At 45.8% G+C, this 16,501-nt stretch overlaps 1 pseudogene; it reads right to left on the reverse strand.

Moving 5' to 3' along the window:
* Positions 1-3,830: 3,830 nt before the first annotated feature.
* Positions 3,831-4,638, reverse strand: LOC117931998 (annotated as a pseudogene).
* Positions 4,639-16,501: the final 11,863 nt, after the last annotated feature.

Here is a 16,501-nt window from a genome sequence, read left to right on the forward strand (position 1 = left end):
CACATTTTCAAATGTAATGTATACATTCAATGAATAAAATAGTTAACAATGAATATTTTTATTAATGTAACATTTTCTATTTCTTGAATATTTTATATATATATATATATATTTTTTTTTAAAGTGGCGGGCCTATGAGTCGGGCCAGGCCGGGCCTAATTTGGGGTCCATGGCCCGGCCCATCCAGAAATGGGCTCGGGCCTGCCAGGCCGCGGGCCGTGGGCTTTTTGGAGACCCTTACATAACCATCAGCCAAATTTGGACCATAAAATTTTATTAAATTTTGAAAAGGGACAAAGTTTTACCATTTCAAAGATGGACTAACTTTAAATGTGTACTCTAATTCTTCTTCAAATCATCAACCTGACAATCTCCAATTATTCACTCCAGATTCCTTTCCTAAGCAAGTTGACCATTGATTGTCAACTCTAATTCAAATCATGACTTTAGGGTTGTTGGTAGACTAGTACGTACTAATGGCACAATAATCTGTTCTTTTTTTTCAATTTTGTGCATGGAGATTTTTCAATTTTTCAAACTTCTCTTCAATTTGAAATCAGATTCTCAAAATATCAAGGCCATGGAGAATTATGAAATAATTTTATTTTTCCACAATATCTCGGGTTGATTGATTAGGCATCGTATTGACCTATTGCTCTTAATATTTTTTTAAGTCATGCATACTGCTATTAGGACAATGGACTAGTTCTAAAAACTGATTGACCAATCCTTTTTTATTGTTAATGTCCAATGGATACTCCAAATGGAACAATAGATGGGTCTTAAAAGGTCAATGGATTGATAAGCAATTTTGCATTTTTTTTCCCCTAATATTATAAATGTGACTTTGTATCTATAGCCACCCATGCCCAAAAGCCTAGACACTACAATAATTTCACATGTAAAGCCTAAAGACATGACATGAGAGTGACCTAATAAGTTAGAGTAATTAACAATATGCTAGTCATAAAATCTTCCTAAAGTAGTAACTAAACTAATAAAAACTTTTTGTTAGATTGTTTTTATACAAAAAATTAATGACTCAAATTATGACAAATATCCCAATAAGTAGTAGTAAAACAAGCCACTTATACAAAAAGTGTCTAGTCTTATAGCCAAAGAAATAAAGGAACTCTCAACACTTTCTAGCCACATCATTCTTTCCTAGAATCAAGTATACTTTACCACATTTAATAAAAGGAGTGAACTTGAAAGCCCAATAGGGGATAAAGATTAACTACTTTTATTTTTAAAAAATGAAATAAGAAATATTTATAATACGAATTCAATCATATAAAATAAACTTGTATTATAGGTGTTATTTTCATAATAGTCTTAAATCCATTTTTTTCAATCATTGTACGTATATCATAGGCTACTTACATATTGGTGGGCGGAAGTAGAACCAATCCAACGATATATTATAGGTTAGCAACTACCCTATTGGCTGGAATTACAAATCATCATTAACCATAACAAAAGGATATCTGTGGACCCCATATTTCGGCTCATGCGCTTCAACTCGATGGCGAGCTCGCTTTTTAATTGAAAAAAATGATTTATTGATTAAGAAAATGACTTGGAGTCGCCACTTATTTTTGTTTTATTTTAAAGGGTAAATAAAATAAGAAAAAAAACCCTAAGTGTGACTTCTTATTTGAAAAAGGTGGTATGGGAAAAACCAAAAATGGGCTCGGAGGTCAGGTTACTTATCGGGAAAGTACGGTAAGGATCGTAACACCCCTTTAAGTCCCAAAAAAATGGGTCTCTACAAATAAAATGAATCAAGCATGGCGATTAATAAATAAATCAATGGATACCGAATGAAAATCAAGACAAAATACCCGAATAAATATGAGAGGCAAAGAGCGTACTTGAGTGATGAGCAGATTCATTTCATTGGGAAGCAAAGGTTAGTGAACAAACACAGAATAATCGTGTGCATATCATAGAATGGAATAAATCAGTCATGTATAGCAATCAAATCAATCAATCATAAAATCACATATGTTGGGCCCCCCACCAAAGCCCAATTTATTTCTATATGAATTAATCCCATTAATTTCCATTATTCGGAATTATGGGAATAAGTTCATACTTATTTTAAAACATTTTTAAAATCATGGAACTTATGAAAATTGCTTTCCAAAAGAAAAAGTGGCAGAAAAAATTCTAAAGATGAAAATTTGAAAAAATAAAATTATTTGATAGAAATGGAATTTGGAAAATTAAAAAAACTAAAATCCGGGAAATCATATGGAAAATGGGAGTGTGGAGAATCAGTGCAAAATTCAGAGAGGAATAAATAATAACAAAAAAAAAAAAAAAAAAGACACGTGACCTAAAGTTGCATGCCAAAGGTGGCCATGCAAGGCTTTCACCAAACTTCAGCTTCATAGCTGCATCGCTCAAAGGACCCCTCTGAAGTGGAAGTTTTGATCTCTCTCCTTACCTCTTTATTGCTGAAGTACTTAAATTGTAGAGTTCTACCCCACAAGAGCATCATTGCCAACGAGCCCATTACCAGAGATATTTAAAATTTGGTTCTCATCTCTCTTGTTGCTGTAGGTGGCATAATACCAAACTGACGCAGTGGTCATGAGGAGATGGATTAAGATAAGAGATGGTCTTCTCATCAAGGTGTTTCTCAAATCAAGCGAATTTGGGAGCTACTATTGTCTTCAGGGCCTGTGATGGCGTAGGGACACTTGAAACTAGGAATGGCAATTTCGCAGGTTTGTCGAGTCACCCGCCCTGATCCGCCCTGGTTAAGGTGGGTATCAAAGCATAGTAATCGGGGACGGGACGGGTTTGGGCTTAATTTTTAAAACCCGAATAGGGTTTGGGGCAAGTTCGGGTTTTGTAATAATCCACCACGCCCCGTCCCGGATATATATCTTACAAAATACCAAAAACCTCCAAATACCAAAAACCTCCATTTTCTCTCTCTTCCTTACGATTACTCCCCTTCAACACAAAAATCTCCCCTTCTCTCTGTTCTCGGTTACTCCCCTTCAACACAAAAATCTCCCCTTCTCATTGTTCTCAGACGCCTAGCTTTCGGATTGATTTTCCCAACTCAAAAAATTTTCATCTCAGATTTTGAGCCGTTAGGGGAGAAAGGAGATAGGGCTCACAGCTTGTGGAGAAAACAACCCCTCTAGCTTCATTTTCTGCCTTCTTGAAACACGAAGAAAACGAAGTTGAAGCTCACCAAGAGTACCAAAATCCGAAGTCTAAAGGCTTTGGTTTTGTTTGGATTTCTTGTTTGCAGGTAAAAAAACCCTAAATTTCTAGGTTTTATTTGCTCGAATTTCCTCTTTCTTATTCTTGCCTGAAATCTCCATGTAATTGGTTATTATCAAAGCCAAACCAATTTGATTTAGTGGCTTCACATGGAATGATTTTATGATTTTTATCTCCTTTTTATCAACTCATTAATTGTAAAAAAAAAAAAAAAAAAATCTTTGCTTTGACCCTAGTTTGAAATCCGTAATCATTTTTCTGATGATTTTTATTTTCATATTTATTTTCAAATTTTCCATTTCACATAGATTTCGTTTATGTGCTATTTAGAATTTAACAACTCCATAATCCATAATCATTTTTTTTTCATTTTTTTCTCTATGTTCTATTTGATTGTTGAGAAAGTATGGGAAAAGATGGGTTGGGACAGGTCGTGGATGGGATTTCAATGGTTATTTGAAAACGGGAATGAGACCACAAACCTTGCCCCACCCCGGGTTTGGGACAGGGATGGAAAATAATTATATATTTTGGGACGGGAATGGGATAGGAGAGCCCGTCCCAAACCCGCCTCGTTGCCATCCCTACTTGAAACAGCCCCACAACCTAGATGAGGGGACTTTAGACGTAACATCATGAGAGAACGAACAACAACCCCTGTGTTTTAACATTTCCTTCTCATCAATTATCAATTCCATGTGCATTAAAACATGCATAATCCCCACCAAGCCATGAGCAGCACCCCAATACTTTTCCCCATACCATTCAAACATCAATGGGCATCTTCTCTTGTTAGCCAATCGTATTCCGTTCTTGATAATTTCACTTACAACTACTCCAGTGTAGGTAGGAGGTTCCCTGACCTATATGTTTGTTTAAGAATAAACACGCCCATAATAACCCAACTCTCCCATACAATAACTCATCAGGGAGACTTCGTGGCAGTTTTATCTCATTAAATCGAGTTAAATAGTAATTCATCAAACGCTCATCACCATTGTACTTTGCTGCAACAGCACCAAGAGCACAAACACCAACTCGTCTGCATATAAATGTAATATCCTTTGAACCAAAAGAAGTAGAGTTGCAAGTCTTCACAATCTCAGAGCAAAGACCCAGATCAGTCTTGTTGGCAGTAACTAGATACGCTCTAAACAACAAGTAAGTTGTCCCAAGAACCCCAGAATAGAGGGTAAAGTCTCGCACATGTTGCCCAATGAGTCCCCAAGTCTCTATCACAGCGGTTTCTTTGAGATCGAGAGTTGTTCGTTTAAGCCTCTGAGAGAGTGCAGAAAAGGGCATAGAGAGAAGCTTGATAAGCGAGTCCTTCCCCCCTTGGGTGGGTGTTTCTTCTTGGGTTGGTGGGGTTTCTTCAACGAGCTCGGAATCCATGGGACTCACTTCCACGCTGCATAAGAGCCTCTAGCATGTACAACAAGTGTTGGTTGCTGAATATCGCCAACGCGTTCCCTGAGGTCAGTCTTTCTATGTGTTCCAACATATACCATCTAGTAATTCTGATGGGTCCGCTTAAGAAATAGTTCTCTATGTCTCTCTTAACACATATAGCTTTCTTCAGGACCTTAGGGTTCATTATCCAACCATCTGATGACATCTTAAGTATAACATGCCTCCGCTCAATGGATGGCAAGACATGCCATGACTGAAGCTGCCGCTTCTTGATCAAACCTAGCGGTAAGAAATGGAGAATGGAAGTGTGGTGATTGGTTTGGTGGATAGGTAAAGTTGAAGGTGAAGGGTATGAGGAATAGTTTATTAGGATGGGCAGGTGATGATGTACGTAGGTTCATGCACAATAGTCTTCATACACTTGGGGAATGATTGAAATGAGCAGGATGGTAGGCAAGTTAATAGGCATGGAGGATATAAGCATGGAGTTAATGGAATGGGTAGTGGGAGGTTGGTGGAATAAGTACTGGAAATGCAATGAGAGAGGTGAGTTTTAGGGATATTGAGAGGTGGGGCTATGAGTATGATGGCGGAATAAACAGCTGGTAATGAGTGCAGGGAGCATGAAAGGTGGTAAGAGGGATATGAAGGGTAGAAGAGTGAGGAGATGAAGTGGGTCCGACAGTGGAGATATTGGGTATGGAAAAAATGAAGGTATAAATGAGGATGGTGTTGAGGCCTTGCGTCCCAATGATCCACGTAGCTACCAAGTGGACGCACGCTTTCAACCAAGATTGAGTTCTAGTTCAGTCTTCCCTGCAAAAGATGTCTGGACACACCCTCCGATGGTTTTTTCAGCCATGACTCAAGAGATTAAGCTATCAGGTTTTTTCAGGGATAGTCAACTTACCTTCTTCCTTGTGTGAAGGCTTTTTTATATAGTGTCAAAAGCTTTGCCTCCCTCTTTAATGGTGGGAAGACTTTTTGGCTCATCATGATGCCTCTAGGTGATGGCAGGGTCATCATCACCCTATAGACGGCTGTCAAAGATCGTGGGAGGCGACTTGCCATCATTCCTGTCCTTTCGCTCTGCAGGCGGCGGACGTGGGCTGTAACAGGCTGTCGGAATGACGTAGGAAGGCTTGCTCACTTTAGTCAATGATTCAGACGACATATCCGGATAGAATATGCTATCGTCCGGGTGTGATGTTCGCGAGTGCCCGTGTGCTTCTCCCTGAGGGAGTCCGGATAGGGGAGCGCGCCACGTGTCCTCTTGGGGAGTCCGGATGGAGTTGCTCCGGATAGCAATGCACGCCACGTGTCATCAGGGGGAGGGGTCCCTACAATGCCCCCCTTTTAACCTGCCTATTTTGCCCGGGCAGAATGGGCGGGTTAAAAATGAGTGTTTTGAAATTGAGGTTACTTTTTGCGCTCATTGGGCCACGTGGTGCACGGGGGCGAAAAAGAAGAAGAGCATTTATGACGAGCCGCCGTCCCTGGGAATTCCCAGGCAGCGTGTCTTTTCAATAACGACACGGCTGGGCGTTTGGAATATCGAGGGGCTGTCTCTGTTTAAATAGCAGACTGAGCCTCCTATGCCTGTATTTTTTCTCTTCTGCATTTCTGCTGGTAGTGCTCTATCTTCAGCTCTCTACGTATCTTCGTCTACAAGTGAAGTTCTAAGGTTTCTATTGCCTCCCTACACCTTTTGTGGGTTACCAATCCTTCTTTGGGGTAAAGCCAAGATGTTAGGTTTTATGTAATCGACGATGTCTTCGAAGAAGGGAAAAGAGACGACTGGCACAGCCGGGCAAGGCGGTTTGGCGAGCGAGCCAATCGTACTGAGCTCCTAAACGAGAAGGAGTTCCGAGATTGCTTCGGCATCCCAAACGGAGTGTCCATTCGACTGCTGGAGGACGATGCCATGTCTACCGCCAAGTCGAGAGACAACTCCATTTGCTTCTCCAAGGAGCAGTTCAATGCGGGACTTCGTCTTCCGCTTCCTTCACTTTTCAAGCAATTCCTCCACTACACCCAGATTCCCCCGGCTTTGATCCATCCCAACGTTGTCCGGGTACTGATGGGCTGCAATGTTCTGGACATGTTGTTCAGCTTGGACTTGTCCCTACTGGAGGTCCTTTTCGCCTACTCCATCAAGAAGAGGAAGAATGATATCTATAGCTTTGTCACCAGCCTTCCATCCCTTCAATTGGTGACCGGCCTTCCTGACTCGACCAAGGGGGCCGCCAGAGGACACATGCTGGTCAAGGGCCCATGGGCGGGTTTGATGGTGCATCCGGACAAGCAGTTCGCTCCCAACCAGTCACTGAAGGCCCCATGTATGAATAAGTTGCTCTCTGTCCTTCCGCGGTTGCGAGTTAGGTCAACATTATTAGGTGGCTGACATGCTTTGTTCTCTTGGGTGCAGGCAAGGATAGAAGGGGGAAGTTGGTAGAATGGGTGGAAAAAGCCTCGTTCGACCGGTTGAACAAGCTGTTTGAGATTGCAGCGAACGAGAGGAGCTGTCAAACGCTTCTCTCTGGGCAAAATCTCCGCTTAGCTACCCAAGAGCCCCAGTCGTACGTACTCAACATACTCCCAAGGCGGCTGCCCAAAAAGGTGGTGGCCGGAGAACACTTTGTTCTCAAAGATCTCCCATTCTACACGAAGGCGCGCGAGGCAGACACCCAGGCACGCCAAGCACTTCTCAACCAACGGGAAGAAAAAAGGCAAGAGGGAACTTTGTGGAGGGCCCCTGGTGATAAACGCCCCGCGCCCTTTCCTCCCGCTCGCGCCCCAAAGAGAAAGAAGAAGAAGGTTCCCATAAAGGGAATAGTAATAAGATCTCCAGCTTCCTCCGGCTTGCCCTCTGTTTCAAGCGATTCCGTACATATCCCTGGTCAAAACGGATCGGGGCCTTCAATGCTAGCGGCTGAACGGCTGGCTCTTCTGGCTGGGGCAGAAACCTCAGTGGATCAGCCCGGCTCTCCCCACCTGGACGCAGATGTAGCCAGGGCCTCTTGCCCTGACCCGTTGCCTCCTACGACCCCTCCGATGAAAGAAATGGGGGCTGAAAGGTAGGGTTTGCCCCCTTGTGAGTCGAGTTCCCTTGCAATTGTATCGGTGAAGAGGGCGGCTACGGGGAGGTCTGGTCCGACCCGCGATTTAAAGTTCGGCATCAGTGGGCGGCTTCAGGATCGTCTTCTGGAAACCATCGAAGTCAACTGCTTATCCGCCTAGGAGGGTCATCCGGAGGGGAGTCAGACGGAGATAGAAGAAGAGAACCCAATCGTCCCGGTGCTGGTCCCGGATGAGGGTTCGCCCGAAGAGATCCAGCCGACCGTGAATAATGGGGGCTCGGATCCGGGGGAGGAGTCACACCATAACACCTCGTCATGGGGGAGTCCAGTTGATGATGCGGCTTGCACCTCTGCTAGTCCTTTCAGCTATGTGGAGTTGGGAGAGATGCTGAAACAGATTCCTCCCGGCTCAGATGTTGCTCTGCCTTCAGCGAAAATGTTTGAGGCGGCGGAAATGGTATAGCTTATTCCCCTTGATTTTTCTTGCCATACTGGTGTGTTTTTCACACAGCTGGTAATTGAACTTGTTGTTGTGGGTTTTTCTGCAACTGGTGAGCGGTATTCGTGGCATGGTTCAACAACGCGATCTTTTTTCAGACCTGCTACGGATTACCGATCACATGAAGGCCTTCGTCTCCCAGCGCATGAGTGGTGAAGAGGAATTGCGCTCGAGATTGGAGCAGGCTGAAGCCAACTTATCCGCTACCCGGAGAGCCTTTGAAGAGAGTGCCGAAGCTTTGAAGAGGTCCTAGGACGACAACGAGGCTCTCCGGATAGAGTTAGCAGAGGCGAAGAGTCGGGAGGAAGCTACAGAAACCTGCCTGCACGAGGCGGAGGACGAGACAGCCCAGCTAAAAGGGGAAGTGAGACAACTCCGGACAGAGGTGTCAATTGAGAAAAAGCAGAAAGAGGACTTGCAATTGCGTTTATCAGCACAAAAAGAAGAGTTGGAGGGTGAGTTTGCCGTGCAAAGGGAGGAACTCGAGACAAAATACCAGAAGCAGGTGGACGAGATGTATTTCTTCGGCTACCATTACTGCATGAAGAAGAATGGTATCAAACGGGATGTCCCTTCGATTTCCCCGGGCAAGGAGGAAAAGTTGCGCTACAAGCCTTCCCAATGAGAGCTTTTCTTTTTGTAACTTTTACTGCTATTTCTCTCTGTATTAGTAGTCTAGAGAACCTTTTTGTATACAATTTCACAATTAATAAAACTTATTCATTCACATTGTTCTTCTATCTTTCTTTCATTGGTAATATTGCTTTAGATTGGATACATTCCATGGTCGGAGCAATGGGGTCCCGTTTAGCTTCTGTAGATGATAGGCTCCACTTTCACTTGTCTTGGACACTATATAGGGGTCTTCCCAATTAGCTTGAAACTTTCCTGCTCCTGTCTCGGCAGTGTTTTCGAAAACTTTCCTAAGGACCAGCGTTCCACTTTTGAAGCTCCTAGGCCTTGCCTTGGGATTGTAGTGAGCGGCTGCTCTTTGTTGATAGTCGGCCATCCGGATGGATGCGGTCTCTCTTACTTCGTCTACCCAGTCCAAATTTCTTCCTAATTCCGAATTTCTTCCTAATTCCACATTTGCATCATCCTGCCATCTTGCCTCGGTCCGGATAGTGGGTAGCCCTATTTCTGTAAGAATGATTGCGTCCATACCGTATGCGAGGGCGAAAGGAGTGTTTCCTGTTGGACGTCCGGGTATGGTTCGATAAGCCCACAGGACGCCGGGTAGCTCCTCCACCCACTTCCCTTTGGCTTGCTCGAGCCTCTTTTTTAAGGCAGTTATTAGGGTCTTGTTTGTGGCCTCTGCTTGCCCATTGCTTTGAGGATAACGCGGTGTGGAGTATGAATTTCGGATGTTTAGTTCCAAACAGAAATTCCAGAAAGCGATGCTATCAAACTGTGGACCGTTGTCAGTTATAATGGTTTGGGGGATTCCAAAGCGGTAGATGATGTTTTTCCATACGAACTTGGTGACATCTTTGTCTTTGATGCTAGCGTATGCTTAAACTTCCACCCATTTATTGAAATAATCTGTGGCGACGAGCAGGAATTTCTTTTGGGCAGTTGCGGCTGGTAGGGGTCCTACTATGTCCATGCCCCACTGCGCGAAGGGCCAGGGGCCTTAAATTGGTTTCAATGTCTCCGACGGCACATGTGGTATGGGGGCATGCCTTTGACACTTGTCACATTTTTTGACATAGGCTGTCGCATCCTTTTTCATCGTGGGCCAATAATACCCTTGCGAATGGGCCCGATGTGCTAGAGATCGACCTCCGGAATGGTTTCCACACACCCCCTCATGTAATTCATCCAAGACATACAAGGCCTCTGAGTGGTTTAGGCACCTGAGGTAGGGGCCTGTAAAGGACCACTTGTACAAGTGACCCCCGATCAGGGTGAAATGGACAGCTTGTACCCAGGTCTTGTGTGCCTGCTTAGGTTCCTCGGGCAGAGCGCCTGTCCGGAGATACCTTATTATGTCTTCTGCCCACTCTTGGCCGTGTGCTTGGTTTGCCTCAATGATATTGCAAGTGGAGGCTTCTGCGACGGAGGGGTTGGTTTGCACATGCACAGGCAATAGTATGGCTTCTTTGATGGGGAGGGAAGTAGCTATGCCTACCAGGACGTCGGCACGTCCATTTTCAGTCCGTTTAATTTTTTCGATCGTCCATTCGGTGAACCGCTGTAAGGTGTCCCTTACTTTAGTCAGATATCGCGCCATGCGCTCATCCTTAGCTTTGTATGCCTTCTGGACGTGCCTTACCACGAGTTGGGAATCACTATAGACTCGGAGCCTGGAGACGGATAGAGCTAGGGCGAGGTCCAACCCGGATAGGATGGCCTCATACTCCGCTTCATTGTTAGAGACGGGGAATCCCAGTCGGATAGCTTACTCCAGATGTTCTCCTGTTGGGGATTGCAGCAGGAGCCCTACACCGAATCCTGATGACCGGGAGGCTCCATCAACCCGCAAAGTCCACCACTCCACTCCGTTTGGTTCCTTGCGTTGGGTAGATCTTCGGGAGTATTCCAACACGAAGTCAGCCATCACTTGGCCTTTCATGGACAACCTGGGTTGGAACTCGATTTCATATTCGCTCAACTCTATGGCCCATTGAAGCATTCTTCCGGTCAGGTCCGGCTTGTGCAGGATGTTGCGAAGGGGCTAGTCGGTTAGCACGACCACCAGGTGGGCTTGGAAGTAAGGGCGGAGCTTCTGGGTGGCACTTCGAAGGGCCAAGGCCGTTAGCTCCATCTTTGAATACCTTGTTTCTACGTCTGCCAACGCTCTCCTGATGTAGTAAATAGGTTTCTGCTCCTTGCGCGAGGGAGAACGGAATATAACAGCGCTAATTGCCCACTCCGATACAGCCAGGTACATATACAATTTTTCTTCAGGGAGGGGGCTGCTTAGAATGGGTGGATGCATGAGGCAATGTTTAATTTTTTCGAAAGCGCTCTAACAGTTGTTCGTCCATCCGCCCGTTCCAGCTTTTCGTATTGCCAAGAAAAAGGGTCACAGTTCATCAGTGAAGCGGGCTATAAAGCGTCCTAGCGCGACGAGCTTGCCTGTGAGGCGCTGTAATTCCTTTTTGCTCCTGGGGGGTGGTGTTTCCATGACTGCCTTAACTTGATCCGGGCTAACCTTTATTCCCCTTTGGCTGACCATAAATCCCAGGAATTTTCCAGCACTTACGCCAAAGGTGCATTTAAAAGAATTCAACTTCATGTCATACTTCCTTAAGAGGTGGAAGACTTCTTGCAAGTGGAGGGTATGTTCCTCTAGGGTTTTGCTTTTGACCACGATATCGTCAATATATACCTCCACTGTGCGGCCGACCAGAGGTTTAAAGATCTTCGTCATCAGTCTTTGATAAGTGGCGTCAGCGTTTTTGAGTCCAAACGGCATGACTTTGTAGCAATAAAGACCATGTGGCGTTATGAAGGCTATCTTTTCTTCGTCGGCCGGGGCCATGGGGATTTAGTGGTATCCGGAGAAAACGTCCAAGAAGGAGAGCATCCCTTGCCCAGCAGTGGAGTCTACAATTTGGTCTATCCGTGGCAGAGAGAAACTGTCTTTTGGGCATGCATTATTGAGGTTGGTGTAATCGACGCACACCCGCCATTTGCCTTCCTTTTTGGGTACCACTACTACATTTTCCAACCAGTTCGGATACTCCACTTCTCTAATGAATCCGGCTTCCAGCAACTTGTCAATCTCATCCCTGATAATTTTTTGCATGTCCGGGTGAAAACGTCTAACCCTCTGTCGGACAGGTCTTACTGTTGGCAAGATGTTAAGCCTATGAGAGACGATGGAGGGGTGAATTCCCTTCATATCAGAATGCGCCCATGCGAAGACGTCATGGCTTTGTCGGAGGGCGTCTTGGATGTTCCGGGTCTCTTCAGGCGTCAAGAGGGAACTGATATATGTAAGGTGAGTACCTTCTTCCGAAATTTGGATGGCTTGCAAGGGATCTTCTACCGGGAGATCTTTGTCCGCCGGACTCAGTAATTGTTATTGGTCAAGTGCATGGGTGGACTCAGGGAGGGGCTTATCCTCGTGGCTGGTCCCTACTTCTCGTGTTATCTGATAGCATTGGCGAGCGGCTAACTAGCTGCCGTATAGGTCCATTTACCCATCCTCAGTAAGAAATCTTACCATTTGATGATACGTAGAGGGGATGGCTTTCATGTAGTGCAACCATGTGCGCCCCAAGATGACATTGAAGGGTGACAAATCTTGTACCACCGAAAATTGTACGTTGAGAGTGACTGGGCCAGCTTGGACCGGCAGTACAATATCTCCCAAGGAAGTAGTTGCCGCTCCGTTGAATTCGGACAAAATTCGCCCAGGGTTTTCGAGGCCTATTAGATTACGTCCCATGTGGCTAATTACCGATGCTTGTACAAGATCGGTCGAGCTGCTCGGGTCAATCAGAATGGGTCTCACATCGAAGTCTCCTATCTCCAAGGACAGGATGAGGGCGTCGCGGTGCTGCTGCAATATCCGTGTGGGGTCTACTGGTGGGAAAATGATTGTCCCATCTATGGGGCGAGGGCCCCCCCCCCCCCCCCCCTCCAGTTATCCCAGGTCGTATAGAGTTGACGCGCTCACGCACCGATGTTGCCCGCAACAGCCTCTGTCTCTTTCATTTGGAGTTGTATTCCTCATCCAATGGGCCTCCGTTGATATAGTTTATAATGGCTTTGGGGGCAGTTGAACCCTAGGGATTCCAGAGTTGTGATTTCGGGAAGCGTCTCTACTTTTGGCATCTGAACGGAGGTATTGCTTCAGATGTCCCGCCCTTATGAGCTTTTCGACCAAATAGTGGAGGCTCCTGCAGGTCTCCATTGTGTGACCATGCTCCTTGTGGTAGGCACATTTTTAATATGATCCCTCTTAGATGGGTCCGTTCTGAGGGGTCCAGGCCACCTGAAGTCGGACATGTCTTGGATCACAGGGAGCAGCTTCTCATAAGATATGGAAAGGGGTGTGAGGGGCGGCAGTTCCGGGCGGCTTTGTTCTTCCTGCTTTGACCGGACGGCCTTGGCCGGTTCGGGAGTTTGGCATTTCTTTCCACACCACTTCTGGATGCCTGTCCGGTAACCAAGATTTGTTGGGTGGCTGCTCACACATCATCTTCGAGCATTGAGTATTTGCTCGCGCGCCGGAACAAGTCGTTCATCGTCGTAGGAGGCTTCTTAGCTAGTGATTCGAAGAATGGGGTGTCTGGACAGATGCTTCGCTTGAAGATCTACAGGACAACATCCATGTTGTAAGCCTTTACTTGTAACACGACCTGACCAAACCGTTTCACGAATTCCCTCAAAGACTCGTTCTCCTGTATTTTTATGTTTTGCAGAGTGCTGATGTTCTGTTTATGCCGAGCGGAGCATAAGTATTGTCCCACGAAAGCTTCTGACAGGTCCCTGAAATTATCAACAGAGTTAGGAGGTAGGCGGTGAAACCATGAGAGGGCCTGCCCTTGTAGGCTAGCGGAGAATACTTTGCATAGCAGCGCATCGTTTCCTATATCGAGAGTCATGAGTTGTCGATAATGCATGATGTGGTCGAAGGTGTCGCTGGACCCATCATACGTGGAGAATTTAGGCACGATGAATCCCCTTGGGGGGTCGTAATGAACAATATGAGAGCAAAAAGGTGTGGAGAGCATATCGTCTAGCCTTTTGCTGATGGAACCAATAGGTGGCTCGTTTGGGAGGTTTCTCCCAGCTTAGCGTAATGCTTGGTGCGGGAAGACATTCTGCACCATGGGAGTGACCAGAGGGTCAGGGTGCGCTCCTCAGGTTGTGGCTAATGGTGGCCTTGTCTTCCCAGGTTCTTGTGGGCCTAGCCTCGTGCGCATCGCGTCTGACAACTAGGGTCTCTTGTCACGCTGTCTCTTCGACGAGAGACGAGTAGAGTCCGAGCTTTCCTCCTGGGGAGCTTGGTGCATGGGCGTCTGTCGCTCTTGTGGCCTAACGTTGCATGTTTCAAATATGGCTCCTATTGTCCCAGGGTATATTGACTCTGGGTCAGGCCTTGAGTTTGCTCCCTGGCATCTCGAGCGCTGACCACGAGGAGGCCCCGTCGATGAAGCCTGAATGCGCAACACAACGTTTTCTTCTCTCAATCTTGCTGTCTCCTGGAGGAGAGCTTGCATTTGTCGCTCGCTTTGCAATTGTCTTCTCTCGATGGCTTGGCGCCATTCAGAATAATCTTCTTCTCCCCTAGCAGACGAGCGGCTTCTGGAAGGTGTGGACATCTTTGTCGGCGGTTGAATCAGCGAATTCCCACAGATAGCACCAATGTTGAGGCCTTGCGTCCCAATGATCCACGTAGCTGCCAAGTGGACGCACACTTTCAACTAAGATTGAGTTCTGGTTCAGTCTTCCCTGTAAAAGATGTCCGGACACACCCTCCGATGGTTTTGTCAGCCATGGCTCAAGAGATTAAGCTATCAGGCTTTTTCAGGGATAGTCAGCTTACCTTCCTCCTTGTGTGAAGGCTCTTTTATATAGTGTCAGAAGCTCTGCCTCCCTCTTTAATGGTGGGAAGACTTTTTGGCTCGTCATGATGCCTCTAGGTGATGGCAGGGTCATCATCACCCTATAGACGGCTGTTAGAGATCGTGGGAGGCGACTTGCCATCATTCCTGTCCTTTCGCTCTGCAGGCGGCGAACGTGGGCTGTTGTAGGCTGTCGGAATGACGTAGCAAGGCTTGCTCACTTTAGTCAATGATCCGGACGACATATCCGGATAGGATATGCTATCGTCCGGGTGTGATGTTCGCGAATGCCCGTGTGCTTCTCCCTAAGGGAGTCCGGATAGGGGAGCGCGCCACATGTCCTCTTGGGGAGTCCGGATGGAGTTGCTCCGAATAGCAATGCGCGCCACGTGTCATCAGGGGGAGGGGTCCCTACAGATGGGTGCATTGGTTCTGGATAAAAACCCTTGTGGCCAGTCCGTAATAGTGTTTACCTTTCTTCTCACCTCATCACGGTCCTCGAATCTCAGGATAGACTGAACGAGTTCAAATATAATGTGTCATTTTATCAACATGCAGTCTTGAACTTTGAGAAAGCTATAAGCTTAACAAAGAAGCCTTCATTGCCAGATCTTTCACCTCCAGTTTCAAATTTTACCTTCTGAGCATATATAACCAACATACCTATGTCAGCTTGAGAAGCACCGCTGATCATATTTGGGACATAATTTTTGTGACCCGATGCATCCAAAATTGTAAATCTGGTCGTTTCTAGCTCAAAATGTGCTCTGCCAACTTCAACTGTTTTCCCCTTACCTTTTTCCTCTTCATTGGTTGAACCAAGGCTCTCTGATGTATCAGAATTGTTGTTTTCACTTAATTTTGAAAATATCTTCTTTGATATGAGCAAACCTTTCACTTACTGACAGTAACATTTTCAACATAGCCCTTAGGACCATTATTCAATTCTTTGCCATTTCTATCACTGTTATACTCTTCACTTTCATAGGCCTGTGAATAGACCTAACGTCACGAGCACCCGGCTTCAACAGATCAGATATGGCTAGAACTCCTGCCAACTCCTCATCAATGGATATCAGAACCCCAGTTTGAACCATTACTTCCGTTTCTGCCAGCATGTCTTTAGATGGAACGACAAAGTTCTGGTCTAACCTTAAATTCTCGTTGCCCACTATGATCTCTTTGCAGCGAACAATGGCTTTCACACCATGCCCAGTAATGGAGACGAAACTTTTGGCTTTTGGCCAAGTGGGATTCCCTTCATCTACTCTGTGCTTCTTAGCATGTTCCATAATGCCCTTGGCTAGTGGTTGCTCATTGTCCACTTCAGTGGCTGCAATCAAGTTCATAGAATTCCTTATGTACAATTCCTAATGCTCAGCCGCCTTTGATGAGGACACCCTAAGAAGCTCCAACACCAGTATCAACCATAGCAGTAGTATGGGTTGCAAGGCCCAGAGCATATGGACAGGCTATGACCATGGCAGAAACTCCAAATTAGAGTGCAAACTCAAAGCTACTCATGGAAGAAGACATCCAAGATTTTGGATCCTTGTGAAATTTTCCTGCAAGTTGAACAATCTGTGACAGAGCGTTTTCTGATCCAACCTGTGTCATTGCAACATGTACCACTCCATCCTCATCATCATCTTACTTTTCCTCCACAAACGGCGCCCCATACTGCTCATCATTCTTTAGACTGAACCACTCTTTTTCCAGACTTGGATATCGAATTCCAACAG

The sequence above is a fragment of the Vitis riparia genome, chromosome 15 (assembly GCF_004353265.1).
Source record: "Vitis riparia cultivar Riparia Gloire de Montpellier isolate 1030 chromosome 15, EGFV_Vit.rip_1.0, whole genome shotgun sequence".
NCBI lineage: Eukaryota > Viridiplantae > Streptophyta > Magnoliopsida > Vitales > Vitaceae > Vitis > Vitis riparia.